The sequence below is a fragment of the Sorex fumeus genome, unplaced genomic scaffold (genome assembly GCF_029834395.1).
Source record: "Sorex fumeus unplaced genomic scaffold, SorFum_2.1 ptg000050l, whole genome shotgun sequence".
Lineage (NCBI taxonomy): Eukaryota > Metazoa > Chordata > Mammalia > Eulipotyphla > Soricidae > Sorex > Sorex fumeus.
The window spans coordinates 17571622-17591656 of NW_026606107.1; positions in this window are offsets into that span (position 1 = coordinate 17571622).

Below are 20035 nucleotides of genomic sequence, written 5' to 3' on the forward strand. Positions count from 1 at the left end.
GACCAGGGCTCCGGCAGCCGAAGACCTCCAGGACCAGCCACCACCATGCTGAGACCACACTCCGCACACATGAAGGTACTGGCAGAGGGACAAAGCCACGCGGGTTCCGGGGCCGAGACCTCCAAGCCTACTCGAATTGGAGTCGAGCATCTTCCACCCAGATCCTCCAAATTCCAGTAGGCGGGGCTCACACCCACCACCTGGCCTCCTGGCGCCGTGTAATCCCATCAGCGGCCAAGACTCAGAGACTATAAAATCCAGATCCCGGACGAGAACAGTGCAGTCTCTGCCCCCGCGCCTGGGTGTTCCTTCCCGGAGTCCCTTGGAGGGGAGCGGGTTGAGCTTTCCTCCCCGCCCCGACCAGGGCTCCGGCAGCCGAAGACCTCCAGGACCAGCCACCACCATGCTGAGACCACACTCCGCACACATGAAGGTACTGGCAGAGGGACAAAGCCACGCGGGTTCCCGGGCCGAGACCTCCAAGCCTACTCGAATTGGAGTCGAGCATCTTCCACCCAGATCCTCCAAATTCCAGTAGGCGGGGGTCACACCCACCACCTGGCCTCCTGGCGCCGTGTAATCCCATCAGCGGCCAAGACTCAGAGACTATAAAATCCAGATCCCGGACGAGAACAGTGCAGTCTCTGCCCCCGCGCCTGGGTGTTCCTTCCCGGAGTCCCTTGGAGGGGAGCGGGTTGAGCTTTCCTCCCCGCCCCGACCAGGGCTCCGGCAGCCGAAGACCTCCAGGACCAGCCACCACCATGCTGAGACCACACTCCGCACACATGAAGGTACTGGCAGAGGGACAAAGCCACGCGGGTTCCGGGGCCGAGACCTCCAAGCCTACTCGAATTGGAGTCGAGCATCTTCCACCCAGATCCTCCAAATTCCAGTAGGCGGGGCTCACACCCACCACCTGGCCTCCTGGCGCCGTGTAATCCCATCAGCGGCCAAGACTCAGAGACTATAAAATCCAGATCCCGGACGAGAACAGTGCAGTCTCTGCCCCCGCGCCTGGGTGTTCCTTCCCGGAGTCCCTTGGAGGGGAGCGGGTTGAGCTTTCCTCCCCGCCCCGACCAGGGCTCCGGCAGCCGAAGACCTCCAGGACCAGCCACCACCATGCTGAGACCACACTCCGCACACATGAAGGTACTGGCAGAGGGACAAAGCCACGCGGGTTCCGGGGCCGAGACCTCCAAGCCTACTCGAATTGGAGTCGAGCATCTTCCACCCAGATCCTCCAAATTCCAGTAGGCGGGGCTCACACCCACCACCTGGCCTCCTGGCGCCGTGTAATCCCATCAGCGGCCAAGACTCAGAGACTATAAAATCCAGATCCCGGACGAGAACAGTGCAGTCTCTGCCCCCGCGCCTGGGTGTTCCTTCCCGGAGTCCCTTGGAGGGGAGCGGGTTGAGCTTTCCTCCCCGCCCCGACCAGGGCTCCGGCAGCCGAAGACCTCCAGGACCAGCCACCACCATGCTGAGACCACACTCCGCACACATGAAGGTACTGGCAGAGGGACAAAGCCACGCGGGTTCCGGGGCCGAGACCTCCAAGCCTACTCGAATTGGAGTCGAGCATCTTCCACCCAGATCCTCCAAATTCCAGTAGGCGGGGCTCACACCCACCACCTGGCCTCCTGGCGCCGTGTAATCCCATCAGCGGCCAAGACTCAGAGACTATAAAATCCAGATCCCGGACGAGAACAGTGCAGTCTCTGCCCCCGCGCCTGGGTGTTCCTTCCCGGAGTCCCTTGGAGGGGAGCGGGTTGAGCTTTCCTCCCCGCCCCGACCAGGGCTCCGGCAGCCGAAGACCTCCAGGACCAGCCACCACCATGCTGAGACCACACTCCGCACACATGAAGGTACTGGCAGAGGGACAAAGCCACGCGGGTTCCGGGGCCGAGACCTCCAAGCCTACTCGAATTGGAGTCGAGCATCTTCCACCCAGATCCTCCAAATTCCAGTAGGCGGGGCTCACACCCACCACCTGGCCTCCTGGCGCCGTGTAATCCCATCAGCGGCCAAGACTCAGAGACTATAAAATCCAGATCCCGGACGAGAACAGTGCAGTCTCTGCCCCCGCGCCTGGGTGTTCCTTCCCGGAGTCCCTTGGAGGGGAGCGGGTTGAGCTTTCCTCCCCGCCCCGACCAGGGCTCCGGCAGCCGAAGACCTCCAGGACCAGCCACCACCATGCTGAGACCACACTCCGCACACATGAAGGTACTGGCAGAGGGACAAAGCCACGCGGGTTCCGGGGCCGAGACCTCCAAGCCTACTCGAATTGGAGTCGAGCATCTTCCACCCAGATCCTCCAAATTCCAGTAGGCGGGGCTCACACCCACCACCTGGCCTCCTGGCGCCGTGTAATCCCATCAGCGGCCAAGACTCAGAGACTATAAAATCCAGATCCCGGACGAGAACAGTGCAGTCTCTGCCCCCGCGCCTGGGTGTTCCTTCCCGGAGTCCCTTGGAGGGGAGCGGGTTGAGCTTTCCTCCCCGCCCCGACCAGGGCTCCGGCAGCCGAAGACCTCCAGGACCAGCCACCACCATGCTGAGACCACACTCCGCACACATGAAGGTACTGGCAGAGGGACAAAGCCACGCGGGTTCCGGGGCCGAGACCTCCAAGCCTACTCGAATTGGAGTCGAGCATCTTCCACCCAGATCCTCCAAATTCCAGTAGGCGGGGCTCACACCCACCACCTGGCCTCCTGGCGCCGTGTAATCCCATCAGCGGCCAAGACTCAGAGACTATAAAATCCAGATCCCGGACGAGAACAGTGCAGTCTCTGCCCCCGCGCCTGGGTGTTCCTTCCCGGAGTCCCTTGGAGGGGAGCGGGTTGAGCTTTCCTCCCCGCCCCGACCAGGGCTCCGGCAGCCGAAGACCTCCAGGACCAGCCACCACCATGCTGAGACCACACTCCGCACACATGAAGGTACTGGCAGAGGGACAAAGCCACGCGGGTTCCGGGGCCGAGACCTCCAAGCCTACTCGAATTGGAGTCGAGCATCTTCCACCCAGATCCTCCAAATTCCAGTAGGCGGGGCTCACACCCACCACCTGGCCTCCTGGCGCCGTGTAATCCCATCAGCGGCCAAGACTCAGAGACTATAAAATCCAGATCCCGGACGAGAACAGTGCAGTCTCTGCCCCCGCGCCTGGGTGTTCCTTCCCGGAGTCCCTTGGAGGGGAGCGGGTTGAGCTTTCCTCCCCGCCCCGACCAGGGCTCCGGCAGCCGAAGACCTCCAGGACCAGCCACCACCATGCTGAGACCACACTCCGCACACATGAAGGTACTGGCAGAGGGACAAAGCCACGCGGGTTCCGGGGCCGAGACCTCCAAGCCTACTCGAATTGGAGTCGAGCATCTTCCACCCAGATCCTCCAAATTCCAGTAGGCGGGGCTCACACCCACCACCTGGCCTCCTGGCGCCGTGTAATCCCATCAGCGGCCAAGACTCAGAGACTATAAAATCCAGATCCCGGACGAGAACAGTGCAGTCTCTGCCCCCGCGCCTGGGTGTTCCTTCCCGGAGTCCCTTGGAGGGGAGCGGGTTGAGCTTTCCTCCCCGCCCCGACCAGGGCTCCGGCAGCCGAAGACCTCCAGGACCAGCCACCACCATGCTGAGACCACACTCCGCACACATGAAGGTACTGGCAGAGGGACAAAGCCACGCGGGTTCCGGGGCCGAGACCTCCAAGCCTACTCGAATTGGAGTCGAGCATCTTCCACCCAGATCCTCCAAATTCCAGTAGGCGGGGGTCACACCCACCACCTGGCCTCCTGGCGCCGTGTAATCCCATCAGCGGCCAAGACTCAGAGACTATAAAATCCAGATCCCGGACGAGAACAGTGCAGTCTCTGCCCCCGCGCCTGGGTGTTCCTTCCCGGAGTCCCTTGGAGGGGAGCGGGTTGAGCTTTCCTCCCCGCCCCGACCAGGGCTCCGGCAGCCGAAGACCTCCAGGACCAGCCACCACCATGCTGAGACCACACTCCGCACACATGAAGGTACTGGCAGAGGGACAAAGCCACGCGGGTTCCGGGGCCGAGACCTCCAAGCCTACTCGAATTGGAGTCGAGCATCTTCCACCCAGATCCTCCAAATTCCAGTAGGCGGGGCTCACACCCACCACCTGGCCTCCTGGCGCCGTGTAATCCCATCAGCGGCCAAGACTCAGAGACTATAAAATCCAGATCCCGGACGAGAACAGTGCAGTCTCTGCCCCCGCGCCTGGGTGTTCCTTCCCGGAGTCCCTTGGAGGGGAGCGGGTTGAGCTTTCCTCCCCGCCCCGACCAGGGCTCCGGCAGCCGAAGACCTCCAGGACCAGCCACCACCATGCTGAGACCACACTCCGCACACATGAAGGTACTGGCAGAGGGACAAAGCCACGCGGGTTCCGGGGCCGAGACCTCCAAGCCTACTCGAATTGGAGTCGAGCATCTTCCACCCAGATCCTCCAAATTCCAGTAGGCGGGGCTCACACCCACCACCTGGCCTCCTGGCGCCGTGTAATCCCATCAGCGGCCAAGACTCAGAGACTATAAAATCCAGATCCCGGACGAGAACAGTGCAGTCTCTGCCCCCGCGCCTGGGTGTTCCTTCCCGGAGTCCCTTGGAGGGGAGCGGGTTGAGCTTTCCTCCCCGCCCCGACCAGGGCTCCGGCAGCCGAAGACCTCCAGGACCAGCCACCACCATGCTGAGACCACACTCCGCACACATGAAGGTACTGGCAGAGGGACAAAGCCACGCGGGTTCCGGGGCCGAGACCTCCAAGCCTACTCGAATTGGAGTCGAGCATCTTCCACCCAGATCCTCCAAATTCCAGTAGGCGGGGCTCACACCCACCACCTGGCCTCCTGGCGCCGTGTAATCCCATCAGCGGCCAAGACTCAGAGACTATAAAATCCAGATCCCGGACGAGAACAGTGCAGTCTCTGCCCCCGCGCCTGGGTGTTCCTTCCCGGAGTCCCTTGGAGGGGAGCGGGTTGAGCTTTCCTCCCCGCCCCGACCAGGGCTCCGGCAGCCGAAGACCTCCAGGACCAGCCACCACCATGCTGAGACCACACTCCGCACACATGAAGGTACTGGCAGAGGGACAAAGCCACGCGGGTTCCGGGGCCGAGACCTCCAAGCCTACTCGAATTGGAGTCGAGCATCTTCCACCCAGATCCTCCAAATTCCAGTAGGCGGGGCTCACACCCACCACCTGGCCTCCTGGCGCCGTGTAATCCCATCAGCGGCCAAGACTCAGAGACTATAAAATCCAGATCCCGGACGAGAACAGTGCAGTCTCTGCCCCCGCGCCTGGGTGTTCCTTCCCGGAGTCCCTTGGAGGGGAGCGGGTTGAGCTTTCCTCCCCGCCCCGACCAGGGCTCCGGCAGCCGAAGACCTCCAGGACCAGCCACCACCATGCTGAGACCACACTCCGCACACATGAAGGTACTGGCAGAGGGACAAAGCCACGCGGGTTCCGGGGCCGAGACCTCCAAGCCTACTCGAATTGGAGTCGAGCATCTTCCACCCAGATCCTCCAAATTCCAGTAGGCGGGGCTCACACCCACCACCTGGCCTCCTGGCGCCGTGTAATCCCATCAGCGGCCAAGACTCAGAGACTATAAAATCCAGATCCCGGACGAGAACAGTGCAGTCTCTGCCCCCGCGCCTGGGTGTTCCTTCCCGGAGTCCCTTGGAGGGGAGCGGGTTGAGCTTTCCTCCCCGCCCCGACCAGGGCTCCGGCAGCCGAAGACCTCCAGGACCAGCCACCACCATGCTGAGACCACACTCCGCACACATGAAGGTACTGGCAGAGGGACAAAGCCACGCGGGTTCCGGGGCCGAGACCTCCAAGCCTACTCGAATTGGAGTCGAGCATCTTCCACCCAGATCCTCCAAATTCCAGTAGGCGGGGCTCACACCCACCACCTGGCCTCCTGGCGCCGTGTAATCCCATCAGCGGCCAAGACTCAGAGACTATAAAATCCAGATCCCGGACGAGAACAGTGCAGTCTCTGCCCCCGCGCCTGGGTGTTCCTTCCCGGAGTCCCTTGGAGGGGAGCGGGTTGAGCTTTCCTCCCCGCCCCGACCAGGGCTCCAGCAGCCGAAGACCTCCAGGACCAGCCACCACCATGCTGAGACCACACTCCGCACACATGAAGGTACTGGCAGAGGGACAAAGCCACGCGGGTTCCGGGGCCGAGACCTCCAAGCCTACTCGAATTGGAGTCGAGCATCTTCCACCCAGATCCTCCAAATTCCAGTAGGCGGGGCTCACACCCACCACCTGGCCTCCTGGCGCCGTGTAATCCCATCAGCGGCCAAGACTCAGAGACTATAAAATCCAGATCCCGGACGAGAACAGTGCAGTCTCTGCCCCCGCGCCTGGGTGTTCCTTCCCGGAGTCCCTTGGAGGGGAGCGGGTTGAGCTTTCCTCCCCGCCCCGACCAGGGCTCCGGCAGCCGAAGACCTCCAGGACCAGCCACCACCATGCTGAGACCACACTCCGCACACATGAAGGTACTGGCAGAGGGACAAAGCCACGCGGGTTCCGGGGCCGAGACCTCCAAGCCTACTCGAATTGGAGTCGAGCATCTTCCACCCAGATCCTCCAAATTCCAGTAGGCGGGGCTCACACCCTCCACCTGGCCTCCTGGCGCAGTGTAATCCCATCAGCGGCCAAGACTCAGAGACTATAAAATCCAGATCCCGGACGAGAACAGTGCAGTCTCTGCCCCCGCGCCTGGGTGTTCCTTCCCGGAGTCCCTTGGAGGGGAGCGGGTTGAGCTTTCCTCCCCGCCCCGACCAGGGCTCCGGCAGCCGAAGACCTCCAGGACCAGCCACCACCATGCTGAGACCACACTCCGCACACATGAAGGTACTGGCAGAGGGACAAAGCCACGCGGGTTCCGGGGCCGAGACCTCCAAGCCTACTCGAATTGGAGTCGAGCATCTTCCACCCAGATCCTCCAAATTCCAGTAGGCGGGGCTCACACCCACCACCTGGCCTCCTGGCGCCGTGTAATCCCATCAGCGGCCAAGACTCAGAGACTATAAAATCCAGATCCCGGACGAGAACAGTGCAGTCTCTGCCCCCGCGCCTGGGTGTTCCTTCCCGGAGTCCCTTGGAGGGGAGCGGGTTGAGCTTTCCTCCCCGCCCCGACCAGGGCTCCGGCAGCCGAAGACCTCCAGGACCAGCCACCACCATGCTGAGACCACACTCCGCACACATGAAGGTACTGGCAGAGGGACAAAGACACGCGGGTTCCGGGGCCGAGACCTCCAAGCCTACTCGAATTGGAGTCGAGCATCTTCCACCCAGATCCTCCAAATTCCAGTAGGCGGGGCTCACACCCACCACCTGGCCTCCTGGCGCCGTGTAATCCCATCAGCGGCCAAGACTCAGAGACTATAAAATCCAGATCCCGGACGAGAACAGTGCAGTCTCTGCCCCCGCGCCTGGGTGTTCCTTCCCGGAGTCCCTTGGAGGGGAGCGGGTTGAGCTTTCCTCCCCGCCCCGACCAGGGCTCCGGCAGCCGAAGACCTCCAGGACCAGCCACCACCATGCTGAGACCACACTCCGCACACATGAAGGTACTGGCAGAGGGACAAAGCCACGCGGGTTCCGGGGCCGAGACCTCCAAGCCTACTCGAATTGGAGTCGAGCATCTTCCACCCAGATCCTCCAAATTCCAGTAGGCGGGGCTCACACCCACCACCTGGCCTCCTGGCGCCGTGTAATCCCATCAGCGGCCAAGACTCAGAGACTATAAAATCCAGATCCCGGACGAGAACAGTGCAGTCTCTGCCCCCGCGCCTGGGTGTTCCTTCCCGGAGTCCCTTGGAGGGGAGCGGGTTGAGCTTTCCTCCCCGCCCCGACCAGGGCTCCGGCAGCCGAAGACCTCCAGGACCAGCCACCACCATGCTGAGACCACACTCCGCACACATGAAGGTACTGGCAGAGGGACAAAGCCACGCGGGTTCCGGGGCCGAGACCTCCAAGCCTACTCGAATTGGAGTCGAGCATCTTCCACCCAGATCCTCCAAATTCCAGTAGGCGGGGCTCACACCCACCACCTGGCCTCCTGGCGCCGTGTAATCCCATCAGCGGCCAAGACTCAGAGACTATAAAATCCAGATCCCGGACGAGAACAGTGCAGTCTCTGCCCCCGCGCCTGGGTGTTCCTTCCCGGAGTCCCTTGGAGGGGAGCGGGTTGAGCTTTCCTCCCCGCCCCGACCAGGGCTCCGGCAGCCGAAGACCTCCAGGACCAGCCACCACCATGCTGAGACCACACTCCGCACACATGAAGGTACTGGCAGAGGGACAAAGCCACGCGGGTTCCGGGGCCGAGACCTCCAAGCCTACTCGAATTGGAGTCGAGCATCTTCCACCCAGATCCTCCAAATTCCAGTAGGCGGGGCTCACACCCACCACCTGGCCTCCTGGCGCCGTGTAATCCCATCAGCGGCCAAGACTCAGAGACTATAAAATCCAGATCCCGGACGAGAACAGTGCAGTCTCTGCCCCCGCGCCTGGGTGTTCCTTCCCGGAGTCCCTTGGAGGGGAGCGGGTTGAGCTTTCCTCCCCGCCCCGACCAGGGCTCCGGCAGCCGAAGACCTCCAGGACCAGCCACCACCATGCTGAGACCACACTCCGCACACATGAAGGTACTGGCAGAGGGACAAAGCCACGCGGGTTCCGGGGCCGAGACCTCCAAGCCTACTCGAATTGGAGTCGAGCATCTTCCACCCAGATCCTCCAAATTCCAGTAGGCGGGGCTCACACCCACCACCTGGCCTCCTGGCGCCGTGTAATCCCATCAGCGGCCAAGACTCAGAGACTATAAAATCCAGATCCCGGACGAGAACAGTGCAGTCTCTGCCCCCGCGCCTGGGTGTTCCTTCCCGGAGTCCCTTGGAGGGGAGCGGGTTGAGCTTTCCTCCCCGCCCCGACCAGGGCTCCGGCAGCCGAAGACCTCCAGGACCAGCCACCACCATGCTGAGACCACACTCCGCACACATGAAGGTACTGGCAGAGGGACAAAGCCACGCGGGTTCCGGGGCCGAGACCTCCAAGCCTACTCGAATTGGAGTCGAGCATCTTCCACCCAGATCCTCCAAATTCCAGTAGGCGGGGCTCACACCCACCACCTGGCCTCCTGGCGCCGTGTAATCCCATCAGCGGCCAAGACTCAGAGACTATAAAATCCAGATCCCGGACGAGAACAGTGCAGTCTCTGCCCCCGCGCCTGGGTGTTCCTTCCCGGAGTCCCTTGGAGGGGAGCGGGTTGAGCTTTCCTCCCCACCCCGACCAGGGCTCCGGCAGCCGAAGACCTCCAGGACCAGCCACCACCATGCTGAGACCACACTCCGCACACATGAAGGTACTGGCAGAGGGACAAAGCCACGCGGGTTCCGGGGCCGAGACCTCCAAGCCTACTCGAATTGGAGTCGAGCATCTTCCACCCAGATCCTCCAAATTCCAGTAGGCGGGGCTCACACCCACCACCTGGCCTCCTGGCGCCGTGTAATCCCATCAGCGGCCAAGACTCAGAGACTATAAAATCCAGATCCCGGACGAGAACAGTGCAGTCTCTGCCCCCGCGCCTGGGTGTTCCTTCCCGGAGTCCCTTGGAGGGGAGCGGGTTGAGCTTTCCTCCCCGCCCCGACCAGGGCTCCGGCAGCCGAAGACCTCCAGGACCAGCCACCACCATGCTGAGACCACACTCCGCACACATGAAGGTACTGGCAGAGGGACAAAGCCACGCGGGTTCCGGGGCCGAGACCTCCAAGCCTACTCGAATTGGAGTCGAGCATCTTCCACCCAGATCCTCCAAATTCCAGTAGGCGGGGCTCACACCCACCACCTGGCCTCCTGGCGCCGTGTAATCCCATCAGCGGCCAAGACTCAGAGACTATAAAATCCAGATCCCGGACGAGAACAGTGCAGTCTCTGCCCCCGCGCCTGGGTGTTCCTTCCCGGAGTCCCTTGGAGGGGAGCGGGTTGAGCTTTCCTCCCCGCCCCGACCAGGGCTCCGGCAGCCGAAGACCTCCAGGACCAGCCACCACCATGCTGAGACCACACTCCGCACACATGAAGGTACTGGCAGAGGGACAAAGCCACGCGGGTTCCGGGGCCGAGACCTCCAAGCCTACTCGAATTGGAGTCGAGCATCTTCCACCCAGATCCTCCAAATTCCAGTAGGCGGGGCTCACACCCACCACCTGGCCTCCTGGCGCCGTGTAATCCCATCAGCGGCCAAGACTCAGAGACTATAAAATCCAGATCCCGGACGAGAACAGTGCAGTCTCTGCCCCCGCGCCTGGGTGTTCCTTCCCGGAGTCCCTTGGAGGGGAGCGGGTTGAGCTTTCCTCCCCGCCCCGACCAGGGCTCCGGCAGCCGAAGACCTCCAGGACCAGCCACCACCATGCTGAGACCACACTCCGCACACATGAAGGTACTGGCAGAGGGACAAAGCCACGCGGGTTCCGGGGCCGAGACCTCCAAGCCTACTCGAATTGGAGTCGAGCATCTTCCACCCAGATCCTCCAAATTCCAGTAGGCGGGGCTCACACCCTCCACCTGGCCTCCTGGCGCAGTGTAATCCCATCAGCGGCCAAGACTCAGAGACTATAAAATCCAGATCCCGGACGAGAACAGTGCAGTCTCTGCCCCCGCGCCTGGGTGTTCCTTCCCGGAGTCCCTTGGAGGGGAGCGGGTTGAGCTTTCCTCCCCGCCCCGACCAGGGCTCCGGCAGCCGAAGACCTCCAGGACCAGCCACCACCATGCTGAGACCACACTCCGCACACATGAAGGTACTGGCAGAGGGACAAAGCCACGCGGGTTCCGGGGCCGAGACCTCCAAGCCTACTCGAATTGGAGTCGAGCATCTTCCACCCAGATCCTCCAAATTCCAGTAGGCGGGGCTCACACCCACCACCTGGCCTCCTGGCGCCGTGTAATCCCATCAGCGGCCAAGACTCAGAGACTATAAAATCCAGATCCCGGACGAGAACAGTGCAGTCTCTGCCCCCGCGCCTGGGTGTTCCTTCCCGGAGTCCCTTGGAGGGGAGCGGGTTGAGCTTTCCTCCCCGCCCCGACCAGGGCTCCGGCAGCCGAAGACCTCCAGGACCAGCCACCACCATGCTGAGACCACACTCCGCACACATGAAGGTACTGGCAGAGGGACAAAGACACGCGGGTTCCGGGGCCGAGACCTCCAAGCCTACTCGAATTGGAGTCGAGCATCTTCCACCCAGATCCTCCAAATTCCAGTAGGCGGGGCTCACACCCACCACCTGGCCTCCTGGCGCCGTGTAATCCCATCAGCGGCCAAGACTCAGAGACTATAAAATCCAGATCCCGGACGAGAACAGTGCAGTCTCTGCCCCCGCGCCTGGGTGTTCCTTCCCGGAGTCCCTTGGAGGGGAGCGGGTTGAGCTTTCCTCCCCGCCCCGACCAGGGCTCCGGCAGCCGAAGACCTCCAGGACCAGCCACCACCATGCTGAGACCACACTCCGCACACATGAAGGTACTGGCAGAGGGACAAAGCCACGCGGGTTCCGGGGCCGAGACCTCCAAGCCTACTCGAATTGGAGTCGAGCATCTTCCACCCAGATCCTCCAAATTCCAGTTGGCGGGGCTCACACCCACCACCTGGCCTCCTGGCGCCGTGTAATCCCATCAGCGGCCAAGACTCAGAGACTATAAAATCCAGATCCCGGACGAGAACAGTGCAGTCTCTGCCCCCGCGCCTGGGTGTTCCTTCCCGGAGTCCCTTGGAGGGGAGCGGGTTGAGCTTTCCTCCCCGCCCCGACCAGGGCTCCGGCAGCCGAAGACCTCCAGGACCAGCCACCACCATGCTGAGACCACACTCCGCACACATGAAGGTACTGGCAGAGGGACAAAGCCACGCGGGTTCCGGGGCCGAGACCTCCAAGCCTACTCGAATTGGAGTCGAGCATCTTCCACCCAGATCCTCCAAATTCCAGTAGGCGGGGCTCACACCCACCACCTGGCCTCCTGGCGCCGTGTAATCCCATCAGCGGCCAAGACTCAGAGACTATAAAATCCAGATCCCGGACGAGAACAGTGCAGTCTCTGCCCCCGCGCCTGGGTGTTCCTTCCCGGAGTCCCTTGGAGGGGAGCGGGTTGAGCTTTCCTCCCCGCCCCGACCAGGGCTCCGGCAGCCGAAGACCTCCAGGACCAGCCACCACCATGCTGAGACCACACTCCGCACACATGAAGGTACTGGCAGAGGGACAAAGCCACGCGGGTTCCGGGGCCGAGACCTCCAAGCCTACTCGAATTGGAGTCGAGCATCTTCCACCCAGATCCTCCAAATTCCAGTAGGCGGGGGTCACACCCACCACCTGGCCTCCTGGCGCCGTGTAATCCCATCAGCGGCCAAGACTCAGAGACTATAAAATCCAGATCCCGGACGAGAACAGTGCAGTCTCTGCCCCCGCGCCTGGGTGTTCCTTCCCGGAGTCCCTTGGAGGGGAGCGGGTTGAGCTTTCCTCCCCGCCCCGACCAGGGCTCCGGCAGCCGAAGACCTCCAGGACCAGCCACCACCATGCTGAGACCACACTCCGCACACATGACCGCGCGACATCTTAACATCAAGTACCAAAGACACTATTTTAAATAGGATACTATTTTGAATTGGACAAACTCTTTGATTTCTTTCTCCTCTGAAAATAGTGAAGAGTTCTGTACCTTATAAAAAATGGGATAGATAAAAACAAAATTAAGTATACAGATTGCAGATTTCATAAATATAAATAATGAAAAAGAAGAAAGAGATATTAAAAGACCAATCGCATTCAAAATTGTGCCTCAGTAAATCAAGTACCTCGGAAGCACCTTAACTAACTAGGTAAAGGTCATGTAAAAGAAAACTACAAAACACCACTTCAAGAAAGAAAAGAAGGGCATGAGGAAATATGATGCATCCCTTGCTCATGGATTGGGAGAATTAACATTGTCAAAATTGTAATACTCCCCAAAGCATTATTGACATTCAATGCAGTCCTCGTAAGGATACCTATGACATTTTTTCAAGGAAATAGACCGAACACTCTTGGAGCAATAAACCTACAAGAATAGCCAAACTAATCCTTGGGGAAAAGAAGATAGGATGCATCAAGTCCCCCAACTTCAAAGTGTACTTCAAAAATGGAGTAATAAAAAAAGAGTGCTATTAGAATAAAGACAGACTCGAAGATCAATAGAAGAAAGTTTAATATTATGACATAGATTCTCAAATATGTTATAATTTAGTATTGGGTAAAAGAGAAAAAATATGAAATGGAACAAGGAAATCATCTTCAACAAGTGGTGGTGTGAAAATTGGGCAGCTACATGTAAAAACATAAACTCAGATTTCTAACGCCATGCACAAAAGTCAAATCAAAATGAACTAAAGATATAAAAATCAGAATAAACATCAGACCTGAATCCATAAGATACATTGAAGAAAACACAGGCAAATTTCTCCATGACATTGAAGCTAAAGGCATATTCAAAGATGAAATACCACTGACCAAGAAAATGAAAAGGAAGATAAACAAGTTGGATTACATTAAACTAAGAACCTTCCACACCTCAAAAGAAATGCTAAGAAACAAAGACAGCAGAATGTCCTACTAACCATGTGCCAGGTTGTCTTCATGGGGGCATCCCGGAGGGGGGCAGTTAGAGTTTCCCTCCCTGCCCAAAGCAGAACACCGAGACCCGAAAACCTCCAGAACCCAACTGCTGCCATGCTCAAGGCCACTCTCCACACACTCGGATGACCTCACCTAAAAGGGGACAAGCCTCACCCAAGACGAGATGAACCTCACCCAAGAGCGGACCAGCAGGAAAACCCAAGTACACGGGAACTCGTGACTGAGATTTCCAAGCCCACTCGAATCAGGACTGGGCCTCCTCCTCCCAACTCCCCAGTTTTCCAGTATCTTGGCAGTCACACCCACAAATTGCTCCCTGGTGCCATGTAATCTCATCAATGGCCAAGACTCAGAGACTATAAACAACAAAAGCTCCCAGAAGGGAGTTCCGCAGAATTGAATGAAGCATGTTACCACATGCAGCAGTGTGACGTCTTATACTCTACCTCACTTACTTATCAGAAGTATCACTCATCTGTTTGGTTTCTAACACACTTACTTGTATCCTCTTATATTCGGGCTTAAAAGGCTTCAGAACAAAATACAACAACCCTCACATTATTATTGTGGTCGGAAGGTGCTTGATGGTGGGATTGGTGTTTGAATATTATCTGTAATGAATTATTGTGAACTACTTTTATAAAAATTTAAAAACAATTAAATTGAAAAAAAATTCTGCAAACCAGATACCCTTTAAAGCCTCTCCAAGATAGCTTGTTGTTCTTGTTATTACTCTTTGTGTATTAATTGAACTTCTTGGACAAATTATGCAAAGTATGTATTTGTATTTTGTTTGTAGCCACTGGAGTGTATGCTTAATTAACAGCAATTGATTAATTTTAGGTAACTGCTAACCAAAAACATTACCATAGGCAAGCGCAAAATAATCTCTTGCATCAGTTATTTCATCAAAGCTCTTCCCATTAACAACAATCCAACAGCTCCGCTAAAACAATCCTCTCAACCTGTTTGGGGAAAACTTAAACGGGGCCCTAGGAGGAGACAACATCCCCTAAAGAGCCTGGTGAGTTTTTCAGAACCTCTAATGCAGTAATCTATCTGATGTAGAAGAATATGCACCACCAGAAAGGATCCTGACAGGTCAAATATGAACATAATCAAGTTGGTTGGACCTGTGACATTTCTTACCATAAGGCAGGGGAATCATTCAGGATTCTCCAATACAGCTGCTTTTTGCTAAGTCATCCTTTCTAATAAAAGGCTTTTTTTAAATGTAGGAGTACTGCTATTTATTCAGCCACTGATTAGCTGATTGAATTGGACATGAACTCCTTCTAACTTTTTCATAATTTTATTTATTATTTTTTCTTCTTATATTTATTTATTGAATCACTGTGGGAAAAGTTACTAAGCCTTCAGGTTTAAGTCTCAGTCACACAATGATCAAACACCTCTCCCTTCACCAGTACTCATTTTTCACCACCAAGAACCCCAATATATGCCCTTTCCCACCCCTCCCAATGCCTGTGAGGCAAATGATTTCCACTTACCTATTCTCTACATTGATTACATTCATTATTTTGACAAAAGATGCACCATTATTGTTTAGAATTTCCGCCCCCCCCCAACAATCAGAATTGCTAAAAAGGAATTGTGAAATACTTTGTTTTCTATAGCTGGTTATGAGAATCATATAATCTCACGTGGCCTCAATAGCTGCCTCGCGATTTTGGATTTCTGTAAAGAGCCAGATAACTATGAGATTGGTTTCTGTGCATCTAGTTTTATGGCTGTGACGAAGAACCGCTTGTGGGGGGGGCAACTCATGACCTTGGTAGGGTGCGAAGGACAAGCCGGTACCACCCCCCTTCCCATGAGACTGCAGTTGGCCCATCACTGCCGGCCCATACCTGGCTTTCCAATAAGCTCTGAGGCAGCGGCCACCTTGCTGCTGGGGGCAAAAAAGGCGGAAGGGAGCAACACCATTTTCCTCCCGGGGAGGCATAGCACCGTAGTTTAAAGCATGGTCCATTCATTTTATTGCCGCAAGCTACTGGGCTCTGGATTAAGTCCTTTTGCCTCTGGAGCCATGGCCGTGCCGAAGAGCCACTCATGGGGGGCAACTCGTGACCTCGGTAGGGCATGAAGGACCATTCCCCTCCCCATGAGACTGCACTTGCCCCGTCACTGTCGGCTCATATCTGGCTTTCCAAGAGGCTCTGAGGCGGCAGCCACCTTGTATGTGGTCCAGATTCATTTCTGACAAAAGCCGCTGGGTTTCGAGATTTATTTCTCTGTCTCTGGGATAATGCCTATTAACAGGCTTGATCAGGAGCCAGAGAGGCCTTTTGTAGGCAGCAACTCGGGCTCTCGCTGGGAGGGGAGGAAAGGGCTGGTTCCACCGACATCTGGTGAGGCCCCATGTGTCTCGTCACTGCAGGCCCAAACCTGACTGTCCAGTGGCCTCTGGAGGATGGCGGTCACAGGGCCGCCAAGGGGAACAGGCCAAGGCACGAAACCTATTCCCACCTGGAGTGGCCCAGCTCCAGTAACCTACTGCAGGAACAGGATGCATTTCTGCCGAAAGTCTTTGGGTTCTGAGATTTGTTTCTGAGTCTCTGGGATCATAGTTGTTAAGCAGTTCAATCAGGAACCAGAGAGATCATGCCTCTAATTATATAGCTGAGCCAGAGGTGGTTTCTGGGTGTGTTTCCTACATACCTAACTTTTGGCCATTTACTTTCTTGGTAAACTTTGCCCCAAGTTTTAGGGGTCTGGCCAAAGGCACAGCAGCAATTTTTGGGTATCTGAAATCCTGACGGTGCCATCAGGATGCTGATACACTCGCCTCAGAGGTACAAATTGACCTGCTGGCGGCACCATACCCCATAAAAGACTTTATTTTTGTCTGCATAAAAAATAAAAAAAGAAACAAAGACAGCCCACGGAATGGGAAAATAATTCACCCAATACCATCTAATGACGTGTTAATGTGAAAGTTATATAAGGTACCTGTAGAACATTACAAGAAAAATAAATCTAACGAATTAAAAGAAGGAGGAGAGGAAATAAACAGAAACTTCCTCAGAGAAGAAATTCAAAAGCCCAGAAGGTACATAAAAATTCTCTACATCACTAATAATCAAGGGAATACAAATCAAAGCAACAATGAGATATCATCTCACACCACAGAGACTGGCACACAACATAAAATAACAAGAATGAACATTGCTGGCATGAATGTGAGAACAAAGTGTCTCTCCTTCATAGTTGGTGGAAATGCTGACTGGTTAAGCCTTTTTGGGAAAACAATATGGGCATTCCTCAAAATACTAAAATTGAACTTCCTTATGACCCAGCGATACCACTTCTAGCAATATACCACAGGGTGCAAAAGGACACAGTAGAAACTTCATCTACACTTCTATCTTCACTACAACACTATTCATAAGCCAAAATCTGGGGAAACTGACTGCCTGAACAGACTACTGGATAAAGAAACTATGGCACATATACACAATGGAATACTATACAGCCTTTAGGAAAAATTAAGTTAAGAAATTTGCTTATAAATGGAAGGACATAGAGAGAATCATGCTGAGTGAAATGAATCAGAAGAAGAGGGAGAGATATAGAATGACTGCATTAATTTGCGGGATATAAAATATATTGTATGACTAATATTTAAGGTTAGGGAAAACAGGATTCTGGTAAATGGTTGGAAGTTTGCCACAAGCTTGTCTGGTGGTCAAAGATAAGATAAGGATGTGTCCATTATGGCAATAATAGTTTGAAATGATCATTTTGGACAGGAACTTAGTATTGAAAGTAGGTAAACATATATACCTGATAACATTTAAGTATCTGTATTGCAAACCATAAGAACCAAAAGGAGGAGGAGGAGGAGGAAAGAAGGAAGGAAGGAAGGAAGGAAGGAAGAAGGAAGAAGAAGAAGAAAAAGAAGGAGGAGGAGGAGGAGAGAAGAAGGAGGAGAGGGAGAAGGAGCAGAAGGAGAATAAAAAGGAGGAATAGAAGAAGAAGGAGATGGAGGAGGAGGAAGAGGAAGAGAAAGAATAATAAAAAGGAGGAGGAGGAGAAGGAGAAGAAATATAAGGAGAAGAAGGAGAAGGAGGAGATAAAGAAGAAAAAGAAGGAGGAGGAGAAGGAGAAAAAGAAAGAGAAGAATAAGGATGAGAAGGAGGAGGAGGAGGAGGAGGAGTAGAAGAAGAAGAAGAAGAAGAAGAAGAAGAAGAAGAAGAAGAAGAAGAAGAAGAAGAAGAAGAAGAAGAAGAAAAGAAAAGAAGAAGGAGGAGGAAGAGGAAGAAGAAGAAAAAGAAGGAGAAAGAAGAGGAAGAGGATGAGGAAGAAGAAAAAGAAGGAGCAGGAGGAATAGATGGAGGAGGCGTGCCTTGCCATAGAAGCAGGCAAAGGGATGGAATGGAGGGAAGCTGGGAATATTGGTGATGGGAGATGTACACTGATGAAGGGATGGTGTTGGAGTACTGTGTGACTGAAAACCAGTCATTACCAACTTTGTAACTGCGTATCTCACTGTGATTCAATTTTTTAAAAAATCCAATTAAGAACATAAAGAAACAAAAAAGTATATTGTGCACCACAAATAGTCTTTTTATTATATTTTGTTTTCTACATTTTCACACACATATATATCATACATATATAAGTACATGTGTAGATATTTTAACAAAATCTGAATTATATACATATAATCCTTTATAATAGTTTATATTCAGTACACATATAAACAATCATTTTAATGAATATTTCAAACTAAGGGCTGGAGTGATAGCACTGCAGATAGGGCGTTTGCCTTGCATGCGGCTGACACCGCCGACCCGAGTTCAATTCCTCAGCCCCTCTCAGAGAGCCCAGCAAGCTACCAAGACTATTTTACCCGCGCGGCAAAGCCTGGCAAGCTACCCGTGATGTATTCGATATGCCAAACACAGTAACAACAAGTCTCACAATGGAGACGTTACTGGGCCCGCTCGAGCAAATTGATGAACAATGGGAGGACAGTGCTACATTGGTACAAGAATTATGCATCACAATTCACTCAGCTAGATGACAGGCAATTTTTTAAAATTAGAAATAATATTTTGACAAACATTCTAATATATCCATCTTTGTTCATTTGTGTAACTATTTCCTTCTAACAAATTCTTTGTGTAGTTTTATTGGACCATACCCACACTCTTCCCTCTATGATTTGTTGTCTATTATCTGAACCCCATCAAATATGGTTTGGTAATTATGGAAAATGGGTAGGGAGTGTCTTGTGATGTGTCCAGGAATATGTTCACTCATGTGTGAGGCTCCGCCCAAGCATGTGGAAGTCAGCCTTCTGGCAGTTGGGTAGTCGGGCAGTTGGTCAGCTGCCAGGGCCAGGTCCCTTGTGGTGGAGATGGCTCTCACGTCCCCTCTCTGGGGCACCCGGAGTGAAAACAGCCTGGCATGGAGTCCCGTGTCACGGTTATGGGGGGGGGGGCTCATTTTTTGCTCCCTTCCGGGAAAAACTACTGTGAGTTCTGGAGGGTGGCCGATGAGAAGATTATCTGGCAGCTGCAGGGGGTGGCTTATGGGTGTGACCTTCAGGTCACCAGAGACTGGAGGAAGCAGGCAGAGGATCTCCACTCCTGGGTCACACTGAGCCCAGTGTCCAGGGTCACAAAGTTCTGCATTACCTGGGTCCCATGGGACTTCCTTTTAATGGGTAAATGAACTTAATAGATTTCTCTTCAAATAATATATACAGACAAACAACAGACATATGAATAAGTGTTCATCATCAATGATAATCAGAGAAATGCAAGTCAAAATGACAATGAGCTGTCATTGCCCACCAGAGAGAATGGGCTATTTCATAAACTCTGAAATAAATCTGTTTGTGGGGATGTAGAGAAAGAAAACCCTCATTCACTGTTTGATCACTTGATCACTTGACTTCCCGTTAATCGTCGATTTGCTTAAACGGATGCCAGTAACGTCTCCATTTGTCCCCGTCGCGTGCTAGTGTAGCCCAATGGAGTCTGTTCACTCTAGGAACACTAAGAGCCTCAAACCGATCGTTCATGATCTTGATGAAGAAGTCTGACCATCTGGTAGGTGGGCAGCCACGCGGTCTTTTGACATCCTGTGGAATCCAGTCGGTAACAGCTCTAGTCCAGCAGTCATCTTCAAATCTCATTACGTGACCAGCCCATCTGATTTTTGACACCTTGGCAAACGAGACAACGTCCCCGATTCTTGATCGTCGACAGAGGTCGGAATTCCGGATTCTTTCTCTTATTTGAGTGAAACGTGATATTCCAAGCATAGCTCTTTCAATTCCTCTTTGGGAGACTCGAATAGTGTTCTCATCCTGTTTGCGTAGGGCCCAGGT